Raw genomic sequence first — 25,219 nt, forward strand, 5'->3', positions numbered from 1 at the left:
AAGACGATACTGTACTCAATACTAGATAGAGAAATAGTCTGACCTAGCATACAGCGGACCCAGGTGGTGCTGTGGATTAAACCACAGAGTCTAGGGCTTGCTGATCAGAAGGTCGGCGGTTCGAATCCCTGCAACGGGGTGAGCTCCCGTTGCTCGGTCCCAGCTCCTGCCCACCTAGCAGTTCGAAAGCACATCAAAGTGCAAGTAGATAAATAGGGACCGCTCCGGCGGGAAGGTAAACGGCATTTCCGTGCGCTGCTCTGGTTCGCCAGAAGCAGCTTTGTCATGCTGGCCACATGACCCGGAAGCTGTCTGCGGACAAACGCCGGCTCCCTCGGCCTATAGAGCGATATGAGCGCCGCAACCCCAGAGTCGGACACGACTGGACCTGATGGTCAGGGGCCCCTTTACCTTTACCTAGCATACAGCAGCTTCCCATGTCCCAAGGCTCCATGAATTCCAGAAGTGGTGTGGTGTCTGGCTCTGGGAAGAGCAAGCTAAAAGCCGAGGGCTGGAACCGTGAATCTGGACCCACCAGAGTTTCAAGCACTCGGCTATATGGCAGGGGAAATATATGCATATGAACTCGGGACTACTATGATCTCTAGCACAGGAGATCTGCACTGCCCTTTGTGGGGAGGGGACAGGAAGGAGAGGCTGGGAGCCAGGAGTCTGGGAAGCAGCCAACAAGATGACACACCGGCTAACTTATTATGAATGGAGATAATGGGAGACCGGAGATGTTACTATAGCAAGTCGTGTGACGTTCTTGTCGCCACCTCCCGAGCAAAAGCATTGGTTCTGGGGAGCAGAGCTGGGTTGGCCGGGGGGAAGGAAGAGCTTGAGATTTAACTCTGTGGGCGGTTGGGGAGATCAAGTGTAATCACGGGGCAGGCATGAGGCTCAGCCGGTTGGGGAACTGGAGTTGCCAGAAAAGCAACCCTGCCCCACCCTAACATTTATTTTCATTCCCATATGGGGCAACTAGTTCCCTAGAGCAACACCCTCGATCCTGTCTCAGCTAGGGTTTATGGCAAAGTCAGCCTGACTTCGGTGCCAAAAACGACCCTGTGCTGCTTCATTCTTCCCACTCCCCACAAAGTAAGGCCTAGTGGTCACGGGTCTGCGTTGCCTAGATTCAAAGCGTAGCTCAGTTCCAACAGAAGCTGCCAGGCGACCTTGGGCAATCAACTTCTCTGCCTCGCTTTTCCCAATCTGTAAAATTGGCACAATGCTCAGCATTCGCATGGCTGTCTTTGAACGTTCACAACAACACTTCACACGGATTATGCAAGGAATAAATGGGCCCTTCTTACAGTCTAGGAGGGCAAACGAGATGAAGAAAGGGTGGTGGCGGTGTTGTGTTGAAAGTAAGTAAAAGTCCGCCCCCCCCAAAAAAAATTGTGCTGAGTTATGAATTATGCAAGTCTACTTAACGTGGTGCCAGGGAGGCTGTTTCCACACTCATCTTGACTCAGCATTGATTTCACTAGGATGTGCTAGGTGCTGTACAGAAAACATAGCTACTGTGCAAGGGGCCTACATTCTTATATGCAAGGTGGAGAATTGAGGTTCACCTTCACACCCTATTCAGACCCTCCAAGTGTCCCTATTTTCTAGGGACAGTCCCGGATTCACAGAAGCCATCCTGGAATGCCCCACTTTCCCTTAGGGTGTCCCTGTTTTCATTGGAAAAATGAAACGTCCTCAGAGCCTTTTTTTCAGCCAGAACTCAATTCTGGAACCTCTCAGGTGGGCGCCACTGCCATTCTAAGAGAATGAGAGAGGTGTTTGTGGCGAGTTCTGGCACCTCTTTTCTAGGAAAAAAAAGCACTGGACACCCCTATTTTCACTGGAGAAATGTTGGAGGGTTTGCATATATATATATTAAGCACATTTAAAGCACGCAGGTTCCCGCAAATAATCCTGGGAATGGTAATTTGCTACGGGAACTGTGGTTCTGTGTGTGGGGGGTTAAACTACACTTCCCAGAATTCTTTGGGGGAAGTCATGTGTTTTAAAGGCATTGTGTGGATGTGACCTGATGAGTTGTGGGGATGCAATTGAACCAGAAGCAACAGCAAGGGCAGCTAAAACTGGGGAAAGGCACTTCCGTTGATCACAAAGGAATGGAAGGAGACAGAACATCTTTAGACACTCCCATGAGGAAATGCAGCTGTTGTAGGAGCAGTGTAACATCTCATTGATGCCACTGACTTCCAGTTTGTGTGCAATTTAATACAGTGCCATTGATTACTTCACCCCTTCAAGCCTGTGACGCGCTATGACCAGTGTTCGAAACTCCCATTGTTCTCGGCGCATTTTGCGACAGGGAATTTCATTAGCGCGAGCAGTTTCTGAGCTCTGGGCACAGCACTTTAAGATTTCAGATTAAAACTGCAGAGTGGAAGGAAAGGAGGACCTTTTTCTGCGTCCCCTACTTCCAGATACTCTCAGAAGACTGGAGAAGAGACCCTCTTAAGAATATTAGGGGATTGGGCAGGGGAAGGACTAAAGCACGAGAAAAATGAACGTGATATTTTAGCTGCCGTTCATTCATTTTCAGCTTTGTATTCTTGTTATAAGAAAGGCACGCCTAGACATTTCGTAAGCGGGTCTCTTCTCCAGTCTTCAGAGAGTAGTAGCTGGAAGTGGGGAGGCAGAAAAAAAGTCCTCCTGGTCCTTCCACTCTGCAGTTTTAATCTGAAGTCTTTTGCGCCTAGTCTTTGACCGTTTACAACCAAGTGAAGGTGCCTGTGCTTGACATTTCCACCATCTGGGGATCATTGGATCTGGACTGTTTTCACATACTATTACCCACTGGTCCCATCACCTCCTGGCAAATAGAAGGGGAAGAAATGGAGGCAGTGAGAGATTTTACTTTCTTGGGCTCCTTGATCACTGCAGGTGGTGACAGCAGTCACGAAATTAAAAGACGCCTGCTTCTTGGGAGAAAAGCAATGACAAACCTAGACAGCATCTTAAAAAGCAGAGACATCACCTTGCCGACAAAGGTCCGTATAGTTAAAGCTATGGTTTTCCCAGTAGTGATGTATGGAAGTGAGAGCTGGACCATCAAGAAGGCTGATCGCCGAAGAATAGATGCTTTTGAATTATGGTGCTGGAGGAGACTCTTGAGAGTCCCATGGACTGCAAGAAGATCAAACCTCTCCATTCTGAAGGAAATCAGCCCTGAGTGCTCCCTGGAAGGACAGATCCTGAAGCTGAGGCTCCAATACTTTGGCCACCTCATGAGAAGAGAAGACTCCCTGGAAAAGACCCTGATGTTGGGAAAGATTGAGGGCACTAGGAGAAGGGGACGACAGAGGGCGAGATGGTTGACAGTGTTCTCGAACCTATGAACATGAGTCTGACCAAACTGCGGGAGGCAGTGGAAGGCAGGAGTGCCTGGCGTGCTATGGTCCATGGGGTCACGAAGAGTCGGACACGACTAAACGACTAAACAACAACAACATAGAATTCTATCCGTTATATTTCATCTGCACAATCAGAATCAGTTTCTGGAACCAAATTGCTTTTTTCTGTGCAGCCTGAGCAGGAGCGGTGAACAACATTATAGCTAATTGTTGTCACTGGTCTTGACTTACCAACAGACACACACACACACACACACCAAATACTGCACTGCTGCTCACAGGTGTGAATGGTCCATGTCACCATTAAGAAAAAGAGGTTCGAACAGGCCAATATACATGTGGACTGTCTCTGGACTTTTCTTCTTTAGGTTCTCAAAGTTCTTAACCTAGCTCAAGGTTGTCATCGAAAGGAGCCAGATGTTTAATGGAGAATCAATCACAGTTAGTCCATCATTTGAAAAAAATAAGACTTTAAAGCCGTCTTGCCCCCAAATGGCAACTAGACATTCTGTTTTGGCGACTGCAACCTCGGTTTAAGGAGCTATTTTTGCACCCAGCTTATATATCTGAGTTTCTTACAATGCCCTCGCCCCATTCTTCCAATGCAACTAGGGATAGGAAGAGTCATTCTGGATCAGGCATATAGCCTACCTTCTTGTCCTCATAGTGGTCAAGCAGGTGCCTATAGGAAGCCCCCAAGCAGGACCCGAGTGTGACAGCGGTTTCCAGCTACAGTGGTACCTCTACTTATGAATTTAATGCGTTCCGAACGCACATTCGCAAGTTGAACAAAGTTGTAAGTCGAATCCCATAGGAATGCATTGGGAGAAAAAATTCGTAAGTCGAAGCAACCCTATCTAAAAATTTGTAAGTAGAAAAAATCCTATCTAAACCGCATCCAAGATGGCGGACGGAGCTCCATTCGTAAGTAGAAACATTCGTACGTAGAGTTATTCGTAAGTAGAGGTACCACTGTACTGGGATTCAGAGGCATACTGCCTCCAACAATGGAAGTAGAAGCTAGCCATCGTGGCCAGTAGTGGCCACTGCTAACCTTATCCTCTGTGAAATGAAACACTGCCGCAGAACACCTTTCCAAAGCAGCGATGGAGAGCCTGCCTGCCAGTGTTGCCAATGTTCAGGGATGATGGGAGTTGCCATCCGGCAACATAAAGAAGGCTGATCGCCGAAGAATTGATGCTTTTGAATTATGGTGCTGGAGGAGACTCTTGAGAGTCCCATGGACTGCAAGAAGATCAAACCTATCCATTCTGAAGGAAATCAGCCCTGAGTGCTCACTGGAAGGACAGATTGTGAAGCTGAGGCTCCAATACTTTGGCCACCTCATGAGAAGAGAAGAATCCTTGGAAAATACCCTGATGTTGGGAAAGATGGAGGGCACAAGGAGAAAGGGACGACAGAGGACGAGATGGTTGGACAGTGTTCTCGAAGCTACGAACATGAGTTTGACCAAACTGCGGGAGGCAGTGCAAGACAGGAGTGCCTGGCGTGCTCTGGTCCATGGGCTCACGAAGAGTCGGACACGACTAAACGACTAAACAACACCCGAAGGAACGCAGATTCCTCACCCCTGTTGCAAACTCTGTGCTCTCACTGAACCGCGTTGCCTCCTCTACCTTTCCCTTCTTGCACTGCTTTGCACTCCAGACAGAGAACCTAACTTGGCGTGGGAAGCAGCAGCAGCAGCAGCAACGCTTTGAATAAACTGCAGCCACTTCTGCTTGCTCGGAATCAAGTCTGTGTCCTAAAATGTTGCCCCGTTTTAATCAAGTCACACGCTTTCCCTGCCGTCACAGCCGCCCTCCTCACGCCTGCCTCTTTACCTTCTGCCAGGCTGCTCCCTTTGCCTGGAACAGCCTCCATATTCCAAGCTCTTCCTCAAAACCTTGTTTTTCCTCTCAGAGTAATCGTTCCTGGGCCAATGCATATACTCTTTCTCCGCAATCTCTCCTACCTTTTCCCTCGGCCGTGGCCTTACTAAGTAGCCTAAGGCAAGGCCCTGGGGTTAGCTGTGGACAGACAGGGCCTCAGCCAGACAGGCAAACCACTACAGGGGGACACAGCTTGGTCTCCCAAGGGCCTGATGCTGACCCCAAGGCACATCTCTGATCCTTGCGAGTTTGCTGGACACTAAGCAGCTGCCTCAGAAGGAGCAGAGCGAAGCCCTGTGTTTCCACAGCTCAGGCCTAGATTGGGCTTCCTCCAAGTCTCAGGCATCCGGCTTATAGTTAGGCCCCTTTTTTAAAGGTCCATTGCGTATTGTATACTAGAGGGTTGGCGATGGAAGACGATCAGGGACAGTGTTTGCTGACTCCCCTCCCCTGTTGCTACTAAGCATAGGAGCCAATTCCAAGGGGCTGAGGGGTCTTCGTCCCTCCCCCCAAAATGTTGGTGGGCATTGCCATTAAAATGGTGCCTGTGCACCGCGTCATGTGATCGATTATGCAGGGCAGGGCTTACTTGCCCCCCCCAAATATTTTATTCAAGTTGGCACCCCTGTTGATAGGGTGGAGGAAAGACCCATGGTCCCAGAATTTGACAGCTATGTCAAGGTGTGGGGCTGGCTCATCACTCCTTACTCTTCTCCAGGCATCCCCAAACTGCGGCCCTCCAGATGTTTTGGCCTACAACTCCCATGATCCCTAGCTAACAGGACCAGTGGTCAGGGATGATGGGAATTGTAGTCCCAAAACATCTGGAGGGCCGAAGTTTGGGGGTGCCTGCTCTTCTCAAATAGGTCCTCTAGGAAAAACAGGGGTTTATATTGACATTTCACTCATTCATTCCCACTGTGGCCACTCATAACTCTTCCCTCTAGCATGGCTAATAGTCAGGGATAATGGGTTTTGTAGTCCAACAATATTTGGAGGCATAGCTGCCAAGTTATCCCTTTTTTTAAGGGATTTCCCCTTATGCTGAATAGGCTTCCTCGCGAGAAAAGGGAACACTTGGCAGCTATGTTTGGAGGGCCACAGGTTTCCCAAGCAGAACAATTAGGAATCTATGCCTATAGGACTCCCAGTACCAGTAGGTTCCTATGGAATCTGTTTTTTGGAGCACCTCCAAGGAAGGAGATTCTACTAGCTCCATAAACACTCTGTTCCATTGCTGAACTCCCCTTAGCAATAGTTATTGCTAATGTTTAATCCCTGGAATTTGAAGCCGTGCTCTAGACCCAATATTCCCTCCTTCTGCACAGAAGCATTCAAATTTAACACACACATACGGTACACAGACCCTCCAAGTTTCCCTGTTTTCCAGGGACAGTCCCGGATTTACAGAAGCCATCCAGGTTTCTGATTTGATGCTGGAATGTCCCGCTTTTCTTTAGGATGTCCCTATTTTCATCAGAGAAATGTTGGGCAATATTACAAACAAGCTAAGAATTACAACTCTACTGTGGCGGACAAGGTTTTATGCTCACCTCCTCTGGAACAGTAACACAAGAACAGATTGTTTAAAAACATTTTTAAAGAAGGTGGGAGCTGCAGGAATCAAACATATCTAGAAGTGGTTCCAGACTTGACTGGGGGGGTTCTCCCCATTAAGTCCCATGTACCAACAGGGCAGGACTCTGCGGCAAATGTTCCTAGCCCCCCCCCCCACAGCAGAACGGACCGGGGGGGGGGCAAACACCGCAGAGCTGGTTTGCCACATTTTGAAGTAAGTGAAGTAGTTCATGTTAACATCTAAAGAGCCATTTCCCACTAAGTCCAGAGGTTAAAATTACCTAACTGCATCAGAGGTACATGGAAGTGCCTCACTGCTTAGGGAAAGATGCTCTGTATATAGAAGGTGCAGGATGAGGCTTTGGCTTCAGGTATTCGATAACGACTGCTCAAGCTAGTCGGAAGCCCATTGTCCATGATGGACCTAGCACTTAAAAGCATCTCTCTCTCTCTCCCCCTCCCTCCTTCCCTCTATGCCCATATTCCATCTCCAGTTGGAGAGGTTCAGTTTCCCTGGAACAACAAGATAAAAACAGATTCCCTTAGAAGTGCCTAGAAAAGATGCGAGCAGGGCTCGTAGGATAGAAATGCTTTCGAATGGACAAAAAGAAAAGAGCTCTCACCTATTCAAGGGCTAAACCTTGTCACTGATAAGTTCTAGGGCTGAGCACCGTAAAATCCTGGCCAAAATCAAACTCTGCATATAAAAAGCCATGCAAGAAAATACTCAACAGAGACTTGCCATAGGTAACTCTCGTTGCCTAATGTACCCTCTTTCTCCACCAAACCAAACAAATGGAAGCAAACAGCCCATCAAATGGGGGGGCGAAATCTGAGTATCCCCAGAATCTTACAGAATCTGAAAAAAATATACAGTTCCCAAGGCCAAGACAGGCCCATACATGTACAGTCACTCTCATGCTTTCAGAAGACATTAAGAACACATATTAGCAGCTGGTCAGGGGAACAGACACACGAATACACACAAATACACACAAAATGGTCAGAGGCTTGTGGATGGCATTAGAGCGCTCTATTCTTTTATGTGCAACCACAGACCGCAGACGGTAATTCTGGCACATGGATTTACACAGCTTTTACACCTGGGAAGTGGAGAGAGATGGAGACATTTATGCATACATCTATGGACATTGAGGCTGCTAATGAAGAGACACCAAGGATTGAACATTCACATTCCCCCGCCCCTCTCTCACATAAAAACACACTCAGCACAAGCAAAGCAGCTATATATGAACACATGCATTGGAGATACATAAAAAACACATGCATTGGAGATACATAAAACAAAGCTCAGAATCCAGATTCTGGCACAGTAGTAGACATTCCGAGCGTCTCCCGCTCCTTCTGTTTATTTATTGAAAACCGGTAAATTTCTAGCCTTCGTGACTAGTGTCTAGTGAACACTCAGAAATCAAGGGAGGGAGAAGCCACATTCCCCTCCACAATAACCGCCACGTCCCTTTCCGCTTGTCATCTCCCCCTTCGCTGTCAAACATGGTAGGTTATTTGAAGAAACTCTTCTCCCATGGAAGCAACATTATGGGAAGAAGAAGTAAAATTAGCCTAAACCAGGCTTCCTCAACCTCGGCCCTCCAGATGTTTCTGGCCTACAACTCCCATGATCCCTAGCTAGCAGGACCAGTGGTCAGGGATGATGGAAATTGTAGTGCCAAAACATCTGGAGGGCCGGGGTTGAGGAAGCCTGGCCTAAACTATGCTAACGTCACTTAACAGTAGCATAACGTGAGTTTAGTTTGCTTTAGGGATTTGAATCTCTGGGGAGCAGAATATAGAATTTCACCAACACTGCACTAGTGCTTAGGCATTTGTATATTCACAGCCCCTGAATGTAGATGCACACTGCTAAGATTGGGACATGGGTGATGGTGCGCATAAAGCAGAACGGGCTCTGACTTCTGTGCGTGCACACGGACACCTGTGCATGCAATAGCACAGGATGCACTCACAACAGGCCTTGCCAAACCCATGGGCTGTGTACAAACTTATTTGCAGGTCTATGGCTAGCAAAGGTGAGCGTGTGCATGCAAACCAAAACAGTGCACCACTGCACATGCGCAGCACAAGCACCACCTCTGGTGCTCCAATCCTCTTCATATGCAGCTATGTGACACATAAGATTTCATGCTCATCCAGAAGGTGCAAAGAAGCAACTATAACGATGGGCACATGTTGGTACAAGTGGAACCACATCTCTACAAAAACCATTGTACAAAATCTAACACATGTGCTGTAACTTCTATGTAGCACAGCTGGGCTTAGGGGGAAAAAAGACTGGTTTTCCCCTGTCCCACTTCAATCTATTTAGAATCTCGCCACATTCATCTACCGGCATGTTCATCTTGACACGCTGATTACATATACCCCACACCTAGTGCAGCTATACTTCGTTCCACACTACACTCACCCGCAACATACATATCCCAGTATAACTGTGCATGCACACACAAAAAAGCTTGTAGCGCCTACATACTTGCCCTAACAGAAGACACATTGGTATTCCCCCATGCTTCTGCACATACAACACTTGTTGTCACAGCTGCCTACATCAGCATGTCATCTCTGGCATTTTTGCGAGTGGTCATGCACATGTTGCATGTGTGACTAACCCTCCTCTTTGCACGGCTGCCCTGCATGCAAACCTTTGTGCAGTATTATAACACCTTTTTACTGCAATGCATATGCAGACAAATATGCACATAAGAATGGATCTCGGTCAATGAACATGCATTATCTCCTGCCCCCGGGAAGCGGAAAGTGCAGCACTTACTGTTGCTTGTGCAAATGGGTTGTACATCACAGCTTGGAGCATGCTTGTGAAACAGTGATGGGGCATGTCGTTATGAGCCTGCCTAACATGTGTCTGACCACAGCATCACACACACACACAGACACACACACACACACAGGCAGTCTATGTTTTTCACCTTCTTTTACACACCTGCACCTGAGCTGTATTAAATATAGCTATGGGTGATCGCTGAATTTGGGCGAATGAAGGTGGGAATCACACAAATTATAATCTTATCATTAACCCCTCCAATAGACAGCTTTACTTCAGTTGTAATAAAATAGCTGCTTGCAGATGGGAAATGTAGGCCTGGAAATACATAATAAAGGACCCCCCAACTTTTAATCAACATATTAATAACTCCCCACCTTTGGGAGATATATAATGTGATTATGCCTTATAGCCTGATACTTTCTTTGTCTACAGGCACTTCCATTTTTAACTGAACCAACATCCTGCCTCATTTTTCTTAGCCATCATGTATTTCCATCTGCCAAACACTTGCACTGGGTTCTCTTCAGCTATGTTTCCACATTGGTCCTCCACTTCCTGCAACATCGACTTTGAAATCCCACCCCCGCACCATCAAACTGGGCACCTGCCATTCCGATCTCCTGCTTCTGCTAAGACCCCCACTCTGCAAAATAACAGTACTACTAGGCCACCGTTTCATTGTATTACAAGGTGCAGAAAAGACAACCCATGGGATGTGTTTATTCCTCGATAACACAATATATTAAGGGTTTGGGTCAGTGCCTCAAACTCTTATTCTCATAGGACTGTATGGTGTGTAGTAGGGTAATGAAGAAAAAGCAGGGAGGGTGCAAGACGCACAGGAAGAAGCTGTTTGGAAAGAGATTTGGTGGCAACGCACAGGTTCAAAATATGTAGCAGGAATCTAGGAGACCCTAGAAATAAGAGTGCTGGGGGCCAATGAGTGGCATGGGCAAGAGGGATGGAATTGTGGGTATGGGCCAATTAAGAAAAAACTAGAGGGGGCTGTGAGGTTTTTTTTTAAATCTGATGGAGTAGCATATGTTTCTTGGTGCAGGTTCCCTAAAGGAAAGAGCAGAGGGGTTGCCTAGAGATAAAATGTGGGTTGCTTTAGCCAAGCAGGGGCGAGGAAAGGCTGGGCAGAATGATGGAGCTGGAGTGATGTCGGCTTTGCTGTGAGCAATGTTGAAATTTGACAGCGCTCAGGGAGAACGGGTGTTTGGGGGGTCTTTAGGGGGCCCAGACAGGAACAAAGTCCGGGGGGGGGGGAGAGAGAGCAAACGCTGTAAATTACCGGGTGTGCAAAATGGAAAAGAGAACTTGGTGGGAAAGGGGGGTCTGGTGGAGGTGGGTAGATGGCTTGGGTTTTCCTTTAAGCGGGGGCATCCAAGGCTCAAAGGGTAACCAGGGACAGCGTAACAGAGCTACAAACAAGGTTGGTCAGGGGATCTGGGAAGAAATGGGGGAGGGCCAGAGTGGAGTGGGAAGGCTTCTGTGCTTGGGGAATGGGCAGAAGGAAGGCGATTCTGGAGGAGAGAGAGGCCCCTGGAGAAACAGAGAGGGCCCTTGGTGAGCTGCTGCTTCCATGAAACAGACGACTGGGGAGGGGGTAGAGGCTAGAGGCGCCTCCCCAGCTCTGGCGGTGGGGCACCCTGTAGATCCCCAGCGCTGGCCATCACGGCAGGTCGACCTACCTATCTGGAGAGGCTCCAGGGCTCGGGTGGATGGAGAGACGGAGGGTAAGGGAAGGTGGGTCTCTGGAGCTGGGTGGAGATGGCTCGGAAGGTTCCAGGAGAAGGGGAGCCCGGAGCAAGGCTACAGGGCTTTCAGAGTGGAGCCGGAGAGGAAGGAGGAGGCGGCGGCGGCAGGCAGATGGACTGTGCGCGGCTGGAGGATTTAAAGGCAGAGACGAAGAGGCAGGGCGCGATCTCGTGGGAAAGGGGCTCGGAGAAGGCGCCGGGGTGCGTGCACCGGCGGGGAGGCTGGGTTGGGCGAAGGAGATGAGTTGCAGGGAGCGTGCCGGAGAATCGGGATGGGCGAGGGCGCGGTGGGGTGGGGTGGGCGTCTGGCGGGTAGGGAAGGAGAGGCTGTGGGTGCCCGGGTGGTGGTAGCGACCGCGGTGGCCGGATCCGTGCAGAGCGCACGGAGGAAGGTGCGGGTGCTTGGAGAGAGTAGGTGGCAGCGCAGTGGGTGCGATCGGGAGCGGGGAGCCCTGGGGATGCGGGAGTCAGAGGCGCATTGGGGGAAGGCCGGCGGGGAGGGAGGGAGGGAGGAGAGGAGGGATGCAGAGACGGGAGGAAGCTGCCGGACGATTTTGGGGCAGCTTTGGGGACGATGGAGCAAAGGCTCCGGACGGTCCCCCTGGTGGAGAGGTGGAGCCCCGCTGAAGAGGGACGCGGAGATCGGGTGCAGCGGGGTGCAGCGCGGGGCTTCCCAGGAGGAGATGGGGGTTCCTGAGCTCGGCGCTTACCTGCCTTTGCAGCAGGCGGGGGAGGCTGCGGTGCTGCTGCTGCTGCTGCTGCTCTTGGTGGTGCTGATGCAGGAGGGATGCAGGAGGGAGCCTGGACGCTGATGCTGGGCCCCCTCCTCGGGCCTTCAGGGACGATTGCCATCCCTCAGGGGGACCCCACTCCCCAGCCCCGGCATCCCTCCCTCCCGGCCGGCCGGTCGGCCACCGCCTGGCGCCCCCCTCCAGCCCGCCCAGGCAGATCCAGAGAGCGAAAAGAGAAGCAAATCCCGCCCCTTCGCACAGCGCAGAGCTTGGGCGCGCCTGCCCCTTTAAGATATCTCTGATTGACAAGCGTTCCGACCAACGAGCGTGCGGCATGGTCCGGGACAGCCCTTTAGGCACCGCCCACGCGTGGATAAGGGAGGGGAAGCCGAGCTCCGAGTGGCAAGTGGGCAGAGCCAATGGGGTGGGCGAGTTGGTGGGCGGGGGGGCTGTGAGAAGCCAATTGGGGAAGCCTATGGGCGGGGTTCAGTTTTAGGATGATGTCATCCGGTGGTTCTTTAGGAAAAAGGAGGGGGGAAGGAACAGGAGGAGGAGAAAATCAGATGCATCGCAGGTTAAAAAAGAGGGGAAAAACGGGGGGAGTAACAAAAATGCACGAAATCCGTGCAATGACCCAAAGAACCGTCTCAGTCCGTGTTAAATAACGCAACAGCCCGGTGAGAAGAATGAGACGTTGCACCACGGGCGGGAAATGCACCAAATGCGTGCAAAGAGAGAAAAATCGAGACACTGAAATGCACCGATTCATGCAGCTCAGAGAGGATATTTATGCATGTACCACCTGGAGATACACCTACAGCTGAGAAAATGCAGCAACCCGGCGGAAACCACCAAGAGGAGACACTACAGCCCCATCGCCCCCGAGATGCACAAACTCTCTGCGAAAGGAGCCCGTGGCTTACAGAGGAGTGAAAATGCACTGGCCCATGCGACATAAAGAGAAATAAATCACGGCGCCCCGTTATGAGGAGATGCACCAGTTCATTTCACCCAGGGGGGGGAAACAGCAAACCATGAACCTCAAGAGAACCTGGAAGGGGAGGAAAGGGGTGACAAGCCAAACCACGTGCTGCACCACTTCATGCAAGTCGGTGTAAAAATAAAATAAAATGCATCAGTCCAAAAATGCGTGCCAATCGGCATAGCCTAGAGAGAATTCCATCCGCACCACCCCAAGGAAATGGCCACGCAACAACCTAGGAAAACTCATTTGTGCAAAAGAGAAACGTGAAACAATGCCCAGCAAGGTAAGGAAGGGGTTTGGTTGCTGAGCTCTCTGGATGAGATGTGCTAGCTTAAGAGAACCCAGGAAAGACAGGGAAATATATCAAGACATGGAGCAGTAGGGGAAGGTGCAAAGAATCAATGCATGAAGCCAAATCAGAACAGCAAATCATTGCAAGGCAGAAAACGGTCCAGGGAGGGAGCAGCAACCATGGATCATTAAAGGCCTTTCCAGATGGCAGGGGAGGGAAGTAACACATTTTATTATTGGTCCTCTGTCAATGCTAGCTCTGAATAAACTCTGGGATATGCTATTTTGTCCTTACTGGTAACCTTTAATTATTATTATTTTTTGCACTGCCTTGGCTGGAGAGGGAAGGAGGATGCAGAACCTTCAAAGAACACAATCTTTTTTTTAAAAAAAAGTTTTAAAAGAAAAAGGAATAGAAAAGGATTAATGAATGGCAAAACTGCAGGTGGATGGTATATGTCCTGGGGTTTTCCAGTTACATTGAAAATGGAAGCACCCAGTCTGTTAAAAAAGAAGAAGAAAGGAAAGCTTGGCATTCAATTATGTACAAAAATACAATGATGCACAGGCACTAGCCAATAGGGCCTTGTGCAACCACAGTCCTTGACTATAGTTGGGAGAGGAGTTGTGGATCATCTTTGCCCCGTGACGTAATATTTTGCTTTTCGTACTGGCAAAATGCTGTTGCCCTGAAGGGAGTGAGTTGCAACTCAGCACTTGAAAAGTATTTTCTGGAAAGGCCCGGAAGAAATGCACCGAGTCTGTGACAAAGATGTGTCGAATGCATGCAGACGGTAGGTAATATTCTGATCATAACGGAGAGCAGTGGTGAACTTCCGTCAGACATCAGATCCCATGAAAATGTCCCTATTTGGTAATTCAGAGACTGTGGCCCTGTGAAAAGAGGCAGTGGCCAAAGAACGTGGGACCCTGTGTAGCCTTACAGAGATGTGGAAGAAGAACCAAGGAACTACACACATCTGTGTTAGCTGCTCATCTTCAGCAAGGCTGTTGCACCCATTTGTGTGGCCAGTGAAGACGGAACTGCTAGGAAGGAAACAGAGCCCAGTTTTCTGATCCAACAGTGACAAGTTAGCCACAGGAGAGAGTGGAGAACCTGAGGAATTCTACCACACTGTGCTGTGCAGTCTATTGCAAAGTACGCGCTCTATCATAATTAGGCATCCCAGAGAGAAGCATATCAGTATGTAGGCATGCAATCTGTAGGAGGATCTGACCAGGGGTCCCAACTAGTCCAGCAGCATTTCCAGTAGCAGACAGCTGCCTCTCTAGGGCACTTACAGAGCATAAAGATCATGGCTGTTCCCTCTCCCAGGGCCTTCGTTATTACATAGTATACCTCCTGTGTAAATGGAAGTTCATTAAGCTATCGTAGAATTGTAGAGTTGGACGGTACATTGAGGATAACTCTAGTTCAAGTCCCTGCAATGCAGGAATATGCAGCCGTCCCATACGGGGATTGAACCTGTAGCATTGGCGTTCTCAGCACCACACTCTAACCAACTGAGCTATCATAGGTCACAGCCAATAGGTGTTCCTAGAACCATTCTTTGTTAATTTGTCTAAACCAGGAGATGAGGAACCTCTGCGGCCCTGCAGCCTCCCAAGTCGAATCAGCCTCAGCTAGCATGGGCAGTGGTCAAGGATGATGGGAGTTGTGGTCCAGCCTCCTTTGGCGGGCCATAGGCTCCACATCACTACCTAGTCTAAACCATGAGAAAAACGACTATGCTACAGGGACAATCACTGCTGTTTTAGTAACAGGGAATCTGTGGCTCTCTGAACTACAACTTCCTTCATCCTTGATCATTGCCCATGCTCGCTGGTGCCGATGGGAGATTGAGTGTTTGTTTTTTCGTATGCAGGGAATGTGTCTCAGAAATTTGAAAGCGCCTCTTGCTTTCCAGATTGGAAACTACAAAGGGATGCATTAAGCGCTTACAGAAACTAGGTAAAAAATGTTGGAATTTGGATGTTTTTAGATATTTTTGTCATTTGTGTGTTTGCTACCACTGTCACATGGCTGTCCAGAATGAGGGGGGAGGGACGGTTCTCCACTCCGGGGCTATAGCTTAGTGGCAAAGCACTTGCTTTGCATGCATGTTCAATTCAAAGGCTCAGGCAGCAGGTGAAGGGAGAGTCAGTGCTAGGCAGCCTTGAGCTAGATGGAGAACCAGTCTGTCCCCAATTTAAGACAGATTTCTATCATCCCTGCTGGGAATACTGCGCTCAGTACAGAAATCTTTGCATCTTCACGCTTCCCCCAAATCTGAAAGTGCACCCCTTTTGCTAGGTATACTCAAATTAAATTCCTGCACCAAACCTTCCTGCAAACCCTTCCTGGTTGGCTCTTTTCTCTGTCTGGTTCTTTTAAAAATATCCCACACCCTATCTCCATAGCAGCAATCGGTTAATTTTAGACGACGCTCACTAAAAATTCCTTGATGTGGCGATCGCTCCCTTCTGGATCATTGGTCCATGTGGCATTAGGGACCTGTTGGTCTGCGGTCCGAAGGGGTGGTGACTGCAGCAGAAGAGCTCAACCTGAGCCATGATAACGCCCTGAAACACCTTCTTGCTGCTTCTGGAGGCAGGAATCATGATATGAAATTGTGATGGGGATATTTATTTGTGCTTCCTGCTTCGGGTCTGAACTGAGAGCCATATTTTTCATTGGGGGTAGGAATACAGCAGGGATAAGGATCTAGCCTACTGTACAAAGGTAAAGTTTACATTCATTGATCCACCCACTTTGGCTTCTGGCTTCGCCCAACATTGGCACGTGGCCCCCAGAAGGTTGCGCAAAAGGAAATGTGGCCCTCAGGCTGGAAAAGGTTTCCCATCCCTGACATGAGATAGCTGTATTTGGACAATGGTAAATAGGAAATAATAACAATAATAATAACTAACGCCATTTTTTAAGCCTTTGTATCTTCATGGGGCTTTGTTGTTGTTTAGTCGTTTAGTCGTGTCCGACTCTTTGTGACCCCATGGACCAGAGCATGCCAGGCACTCCTGTCTTCCACTGACTCCCGCAGTTTGGTCAAACTCATGTTGGTAGCTTCGAGAACACTGTCCAACCATCTCGTCCTCTGTCGTCCCCTTCTCCTTGTGCCCTCCATCTTTCCCAACATCAGGGTCTTTTCCAGGGAGTCTTCTCTTCTCATGAGGTGGCCAAAGTATTGGAGCCTCAGCTTTAGGATCTGTCCTTCTAGTGAGCACTCAGGGCTGATTTCCTTCAGAATGGATAGGTTTGATCTTCTTGCAGTCCATGGGGCTACAGAATAGATTCTACCCATCGGCCTCCCTTTTAGGAAAATAACATTTACTGTAACTTAGTCCCTTTCCCAGCTAGCATAGAAAAATCATTTTATATACTGGCTTTCCCGTGGAAAACAGTGGTGAGCCTCAGAAGTCCGTGGCGCAGCAATGAAACCGCAAGCACATTTGCAAAGCTAAGCAGGGCCCAGTATGGTTTCAAATTGGATGGGGTACCTAAGGTTGAGATTTGGAGGCGGGGTTGAGATTCCTGGACTAGATGACCCTTGGGATCACGTCCAACTCTACAATTCTGTGATTCTGTGTTAACCTGGCCAACTCTCGTCAGCCTGTGTTACAGGCGTGGGTAACCTTTGGCCCCTCTTCATGTCGCTGAACCACAACTCCCATCACTCCAGGCCATTGGCCATGCTTGCCGAGGCTGATGGGAGTTGTAGTTCAGCCAAAACACCTAGAGGCCACCAGGTTGGTGAGAATAGTTTCTGACTTAGACGGAACTGTAGGTTCATTGGAATTTTGCCATGGAACCTCTTTCCCCATAGCTGAAGCACTGAGCCTAGCCAAGGGTTTGGTGCTTTTGTTGCCACGGCACTTGGCTGACTTAATGTTCCTGCCCCACAGCGTCCATCGCCAGCTCTAAAGCTCTTTCTGGGAACGGACAACGGGAATCCCTGTATTCCTAGACAGATCAGAGTATTCAGCACCCGACTTCCTTTCTTCTCTGCCTTCAACGTCCCCTTTTCGTCTGCTTCAAAGCTTCAGCAGAAGCACCGCAATAATCATTTCTGGGTCCTGCTGCACTATACATCTAAAGCAGTATCATGCCACTTTAAGCAGTCATGGCTTCCCCCAAAGGATCCTGGGAACTGTAGGTTGCTGAGAGCTCTTAGGAGACCCCTGCTCCCTTCGTAAAACTAAAATTCCCACTGTGGTTTAACAATCAATCTAACTTCCCCCAAAAGTGTAGCTCTGTGAGGAGAATAGGGGGGTCTTCTGCCTCCTTTTGTGCCACTGCATACTGCTGCATGCTTTGGGTGGGATGGGCACACCATGCACGTGGATTCTCCCAAGGAATCCTGGGAAATGCAGTTCCCCCTCACAGGCCTACAATTTGCAGCATCCTTAGCAAACCACAATTCCCAAGATTCAACTTGGCCTTTGATTGATTCGACATCCGATGATTTGACAAGCTGTACGCCGGCTCCCTTGGCCAATAACGCGAGATAAGCGCCGCAACCCCAGAGTCGCTCACGACTGGACCTAATGGTCAGGGGTCCCTTTACCTTTTGGGACACGGGTGGCGCTGGGGGTTAAACCACAGAACCTAGGGCTTGCCGATCAGAAGGTCGGCGGTTCAAATCCCCGTGACGGGGTGAGCTCCTGTTGCTCGGTCCCACTCCCAGCTCCTGCCAACCTATCAGCTCGAAAGCACATCAAAGTGCAAGTAGATAAATAGGTACCGCTACAGCGGGAAGGTAAACGGCGTTTCCGCGCGCTGCTCTGGTTCTCCAGAAGCGGCTTTGTCATGCTGGCCACATGACCTGGAAGCCGTACGCTGGCTCCCTTGGCCAATAACGCGAGATGAGCGCCACAACCCCAGAGTTGGTCACGACTGGACCTACCGTAATGGTCAGGGGTCCCTTTACCTTTTACCCTTTTAAATGTGTTGCGGGAGGTGGGGATTTTTTGCTGTTTTTTGTTCTCATTTTTATGATGTGTTTTGTGTTGTTGTTTTTTTATATTGTAATTTTATGTTGTGAACTGCCTTGAAAATCTACAGCTGTAGTAGGGTGGTGTACAAATTTAACTCATATCAATTAAAAATGTGTTATTTGCACTGGCATAAGTTTATAGTGTTTGTTTTGATCAGACCACCGGGTGAAAATTAAAAACTCAGGAATGTTGAAGTTTGCCAGAACAGCAATCGAATTATAGGCAGGCAGGCAGGCTGGAGCTGGGGACACCGACACAGAGATGTGAGCGGAGACTGCAACATGAACTGACGTATAAATGAATAGAGGTTAAACCAAGTTGATGGCGAGTCAACTTAAATGCACACACACGCACACACGCTTCCCCTACCATCAAAATGCCCAAGGCTGGAGTTAGCCCTCAACTGTCTTGCAGAGTGAGATGCTGGATACCAAGAGATACCTCACTATGAGTGTGCCTTTGTCCCAATAAGGGCTGTCTAAAGGGTGCAACCAGGGGTGTACCCATTCAATCCATCAGCTGATTGGGGACGATTACAGCGATCCCCGTCCAACTTTGACAGGTGTCAGTCACCTGGCATCCTTAAGACATTAGGTGGTTGACGGGAGGGGCGGTCTCACCCTACTGTCAAAGTTGGCCTTCACAGGGTGTGGGACTCAGGGGATCTGGGCCCCCCCTCCGGCCGGATCCAGTTCCCCACGGCTGTGTTCGAAGGGTGCAGCGAGGCCAATGGGCAATAGGAAAGCTTCGCCCCTGGGGAGAAGGACATTCTGCAAGCGTTGGCAAGAGGTGGGCATTTTACCCAGTCCCAACCCACCTGCACCCCTGCAGAATTAGACCTAATTTGAAACCTGAGAACGTTTCGAAATCTCACATTTCGAAGTTACAGTACATGTTTTGATTCCAAAATTCAAACGTGAGAGATAAAGGTGTCTTAACTGGGTAGTGTTAAGACCAATAAAAGATGATGGATGTGACTAAGGTTTACCAACTTCAGCAGGTCTACTCTGAGTAGGGCTTAGCTTGAGTACCACCCACCTTGTTGACCGAGTTCCAGGGAACTTTGTTAAATATCGGGCCTCCAGATCTAATGTTATTTCTACGCTTTTGTGGCTGTTGAAACCTCTTGAATGAATGAATGAATTTATTAATACGGTCGCAGACCAGCATCAACACGCACAGTGTCACAGATCATAAAACATGACAAAAATACAAAGGGCAGTGTGAATACAACAAGGATTTAAATATAAAATTAAAATTACTTATTAACGAACCCCCTGTAGTTAACATTTAGGGGTTGGGTCATTACGGGATACCACTTGCTTCCTGCGATTGATTTCAGACACACAAAATTTGGCTACATTTAATGTAGTCTTGGGATTCCTGTCCTCTAGCAGTAGTTTTAAACTATGATGTTCGGATTCTTTCATGGACTTTTGCAAGGTTGAAACCTCTTGGGCTTAACAATAGCATGCTGGACGGCAGAAGAAACTACGCATTTTAATTTTTGCGGTTTGCCTGAGAACTACCTCCTCCTCTTCCCCGATTCATTTTAATGCTGCTCCTGAATGGCAGCTTTCCCAAAGAACCCAGAAATCCCGAGTTCCTGCTCTTCCTGCTAGGTTCTCTCTTGCCCTGCAAGAGAAATAGGCATTGCTGGCTTGCAGAGTCCTTTCTCCCCACCCTTTCTGGTAGATGAGTCTCCAGAGGCCAAACCAACCAGTAAAACCAACTCTGGAAGCGTAGTGGGGTGACTCACATACCCATTGGGCAGGGAGCAGCGTTTCTCTTGCCTTTCTGGAACAAGACCGAGACCTCAATTTGTAGCAGTAGGTGGCAAACACACAGCAATACAGAGCCATTCCTTTCCCCCGCTCCCTCCTTTGGCCTACGAAGGGAATGAGGCCTAGCGCAATAGCGCATGAGACTTAGAGGTGTGGTGCTGGGCACATGTGTTGGTTTTTTTTGCCTGTGGCTCCCCTCACCTGCCTCTCCTGAAATGGCACCTGCTCCATTAAGCAAGCACAGACCTGTCTTCTTTTTTAACATGACCCTGTATCAGGAGCAGGGAGTGATGGCGGCAGGGGAACACGCCGGAGGAATGGCTGGGAAGCTGCCATTAAAAACCTATTTGGGACCTGACATGCCTTTGCGCCCAAAGGCCTGCTTGGAGGCGACAGGGAGCGGCGAGCAAAATGGAGGCAGAAGAGCGCAGTTTGGAGACCTGAGTCTCCCGAGGGCCATGAAGAACTGGAGATGATGTTGGGACTCCAACTCCCATCAGCAAGAATGTGGACAGGGATGATGGGAGTTGCGGTCCTCAAATACCCAGGTGCACGGTTGAAATATACTCGGAGTCGAGAGTGAATTTCATGCTCTTTATTCAGCTCGTAGTCATCAAGGAGAAGAAGAGAAGAATGCCCTTTTCCCAAAACCATCTGCTTATATACATTATTTACACAATGGGCTTTGCGTGATTGGCTACTTCAGGGCTACACCTGTGGGCCAATCAGTTTGTGGATTGACTTCTGCCAGCAGCCTGATTGGCTGCTTCTGCAGGCCAATCAGGTTGCGGTTCCACTTCCACCTGGAGTTGGATTGGGTGGCTCCTGCGGACCAATCAGACTGCTGATTCTGGATCCTATTGTTCTATGATTCAGCTCAGTACATAACAACGGTCCTTCTTGTGATTCCAGCAGCCACTAACTCCACGTTAGAGAGAGAGAGAGAAATAACTTTCCTTCCTAATGTGTAATGTCTTCTTCACTTTTAGGCCGCAAACCCTTAGAATCACATCCAGCATCCTCAGGAAGCTGCTGAGGCCATCACAACCTGTTAGGGTCCACCTCCAACACCTGGCATGGACTCCCATTTTTTTAAAAAAATTCCCATGGTGCTTAGCGTTAGGCAGCTGCCATTTAATTTCCCCACAAGGCCCTTGACACAGCCTCACTCTGTGTCAATTTTAATGGAGGAGTGTTGCTAGGCAAGGAGGGTGTAGGAAGGGACACACGCACCCCGCTGAGGGTATTACCCTCTAAGAGCCGAAGCTGGGCCTGCTGGAAACCTCTGTCATTCAGTACCTAGAAATATTAGGGAAACAAACAAATAGGATAAATATAAGAGGGCACGGAAATAAACACACCACCGTTCTTTCTTTTTAATGTGGACACAAAACATCAAATCGCCAGATATATCCACTGATTATCACATATATAAGAATGGATGAGGAACCAGTGGCCAGGCATTGTTGGACCAATTCTCATTGTCCCCGACTACTGATGGAGGCTGATGAGAGTCAAGAGCCCCAAGAACATCTGGAGGTTCAACTGGTTCGCCACCCCTGTATTAGAATAAAGGTCTATTGGCATAACCATATCTACATTTAGAAATACAGTACAGTGGTACCTCGGTTTATGAACACAATTGGTTCCGGAAATCTGTTCATAAACTGAAGTGTTCATAAACTGAAGCGAACTTTCCCATTGAAAGGAATGGAAAGTGGATTAATCTGTTCCAGACGGTCCGCAGAGTACTTAAACTGAAGCGTTCATAAACTGAAGCGAACTTTCCCATTGAAAAATAATGGAAAGTGGATTAATCCGTTGCAGACGGGTCCGCGGAGTACTCAACCTGAAGCGTACTTAACCCGAAGCATGGGTGTAATTGGTTCCGGAAGTCTGTTCATAAACTGAAGCGTTCATAAACTGAAGCGAACTTTCCCATTGACAGTAATGGAAAGTGAATTAATCCGTTCCAGATGGGTCCGCGGCGTTCGTAAACCGAAAATTCATAAACCGAGGCGTTCATAAACCGAGGTTCCACTGTACATGCACCCTGAAGGATAGCAGGACACGAGAACCTTTAATGAAGAACTGGTATTTGCCGGAGGATCCTACAAGCCAGGATTTTCTCAGAAGTGGGGGCCCTCTTGGTTCACTGACAGAAACCTTCCAAAAATTGCACCTCTGGGGTGCCATTTTGGGTAGGAATACGTTGGCCTTGGCTCAACCACACCCCAGTTTCAGGTCACATGTGATGATTCCTCAGGAGTCCCTACACTTCAGGTCATTCCTTTCAAAGGGTCTATAACTTATCCTGAGTGGATTCCCTACGATGGTTAGATGGCACCTTGTACGCCTCCTTCCAGCAACTCCTGAGCCAAGCCGGTGCCAAGTGTATTGCTCTGCTTTCCTTTGGACCATGGCAGTGAGGCAGAGAGGGGATCTTGTTGCCAGGGCACCCCAAGATCCCAAAACGTTGCTCAGCCTAGTGCTCCGGAGAGTTCCCTTTGCTAATGCAGCCAAAATGCCGGAGGCAGCAATTACGAGTTCCCAGTCTCTGCAGCCACAGCAGGCGCTGCGATTCTCCAGCAGTTTGATTTCACCCCCAGAGGCGCACTTCGTTGTCTTTTGAGGCCAACTGATGCCAACAATAGTTCTAGTTACAGGTAGGTAGCCGTGTTGGTCTGAGTCGAAGCAAAATAAAAAAAATCCTTCAGTAGCACCTTAAAGACCAACTAAGTTTATATTTTGGTATGAGCTTTCGTGTGCAAGTGTATCTGAAGAAGTGTGCATGCACATGAAAGCTCATACCAAAATATAAACTTAGTTGGTCTTTAAGGTGCTACCGAAGGATTTTTTTTATTTTGATGCCAACAATAACTTAGTTGGATACAACCCCGAGAGACATACTATTAACAAACAAATCAATGGGTCTCTACTAGGTACACATACCAAAGGCACTGATTCCTTTACTTAAGAACGTAATAAAGGTGCAGCTGATAACTAAGCAAGATTTTCAGCACGGATCAGAACCTTTTAAAATTGAAGCAAAGGGATCTATGCCTTTGCCATGCATAAAACATGCTGCTTCTTTTTACCATTTAAAGGTATCCGAAAGCAAGCCTTGAAAAATATGGCTGAGAATTTGAAGGCCGATTTGCCATCCTTGTTTTGGTCAATTTCACAGTGATCACTGAAGCATACTGAATGTTATAGGGATTAAATCAAATGATGAAATGAAACTTCCCCCAATAGCTGAGCTTGCAAGATGAAAGCAAAACACTTTGGGATCAGCTCACTTGTGTTCAAGGCTGCAAGAGCTTAGTATATTTATCATTGGTTTACTTTTTAGCAAAATTATATCGCAAACCCAAGGTTTCATTGTTTTAAGTAATTTGAAACATATAATTTCAGTTGCTGACTGACCATTCCTTTGCTAAATGGGTTATTGATGACCAGGATGGTCAGTTTATGCCTCATGAATGGGATCTAACAGAGGAGCATGTCTCATTCCTCCCTGTTTTTGCATGAAATCTGAGTTTGGAGATGGTGACAAGAGAAGAAGGGGTTGTGCCCTTTGAAGACAAGAAGACAGAGCTCAGGAGCCTTGAAGTTGCCCATTGAGTTCCTAGCTAGCAAACTAAGTACAGGTTTCTCTGTGATCACAGCTTTCTCTGTGATAGTGAGGTGTTCTGTATTTCTATTTACAATTATAGTATTTCTAAACTTGCACCTAAACACAAAAATCAGCATATGCACATTTTAAGCAAATAACCACCCTCTTCTGGTGACATGTAAGGGGCTGCCTTGAGCTCAGTTTGATAGCTGCCAGAAATCTTCCCCGTGGAATTATTCCCAAGGGGGTCCATCCAAATCCATTGCCTTCAGATCGTTAGGCAAGGTCCCCTCTCCCAGACTTCTGAGATTGCTCCCCAATTTTAGTACGCCGGTAGTTGTTGCTTGTGTTAGGTGAGACAATGCGCCATTTTTTGTGTGTTTGATGTTAGCGTCTTGCTTTCTACATTGTTTCGATGTTAACATTTGCCTTGTCAACCTTTTTGAAGGCCAAATGACAGGATATATTTTAGCTTTATTTTTATTAATAAAAAGAACATAAATACATTTTACCGTTTCTCCCTAGGTAAAAACCCACAGCGTTCCCAGGATCCTACCACCACCTTGGGGCACTTCCATCATGTATGTAACCAGGATCCCATTGCCCAAACCAGATACATCAACTCAGTAATGTGGCAGGACAAAACTGCTGGCGAAACAGATTTTGCACCTACGATGGCTAAAGCAACATCCCTATTCCAAGATACACGTACCATGAAAATGTTCCTTACACACACACTCCTGGAACAGCCACAAACAGAATGTAGTGCCAGCAAGGCACTAAAGGAGGTGTAAATACACCAGAGACCCAGTAGGGGGTGCTCTGCCAGCCACAAAGCCCTAGCCACTGGCTTTATGAACCTTGACCTTGCAGACATCTGCTGGCTGCCAGTAAGCTATTGGGTCCAGTTTAAGGTTTTGATCTACAAAGCCCTTCAACTGGCGGTCAGGTTACCTGCAGCATCACCTTCCTCATTCACTAAGATCAGCTGAGGAGGCTTCTCTTGGTAGTGCCATTTTGGAGAAAAACTTGGTAGTAATGAGACAGAAGCTGCGGCTCCAATACTTTGGCCACCTCATGAGAAGAGAAGAATCCTTGGAAAAGACCCTGATGTTGGGAAAGATGGAGGGCACTAGGAGAAGGGGACGACAGAGGACGAGATGGTTGGACAGTGTTCTCGAAGCTAGGAACATGAGTTTGACCAAACTGCGGGAGGCAGTGCAAGTCAGGAGTGCCTGGCATGCTCTGGTCCATGGGGTCACGAAGAGTCGGACACGACTAAACAACAATGAGACAGAGGGACTTCTCGGTTCTGGCCCCCTCTTTGTAAGCTGAGATAGGCACAGACACTATTGATGTTTTGGGATA

General features: G+C 48.3%; 1 protein-coding gene across 13 annotated transcripts in view; it reads right to left on the reverse strand.

Moving 5' to 3' along the window:
- The window catches only part of PPFIA3 (PPFI scaffold protein A3), a 64,870-nt gene extending 52,497 nt beyond the window's left edge, over positions 1–12,373 (reverse strand). For 12 of the 13 annotated variants that reach the window (XM_088655152.1, XM_088655153.1, XM_088655150.1 and 9 more), the window contains exon 1: positions 12,142–12,373. The gene's annotated coding sequence lies outside the window, so the exon portion shown is untranslated. Of the gene's footprint in view, positions 1–417; positions 555–12,141 lie in introns of those variants that run through there. The other variant, XM_088655144.1, reaches the window with a different exon arrangement.
- Between the last annotated feature and the right edge of the window lie 12,846 nt (positions 12,374–25,219).

Source organism: Zootoca vivipara, chromosome 12 (genome assembly GCF_965207765.1).
Source record: "Zootoca vivipara chromosome 12, rZooViv2.hap1.1, whole genome shotgun sequence".
Classification (NCBI taxonomy): Eukaryota; Metazoa; Chordata; class Lepidosauria; order Squamata; family Lacertidae; genus Zootoca; species Zootoca vivipara.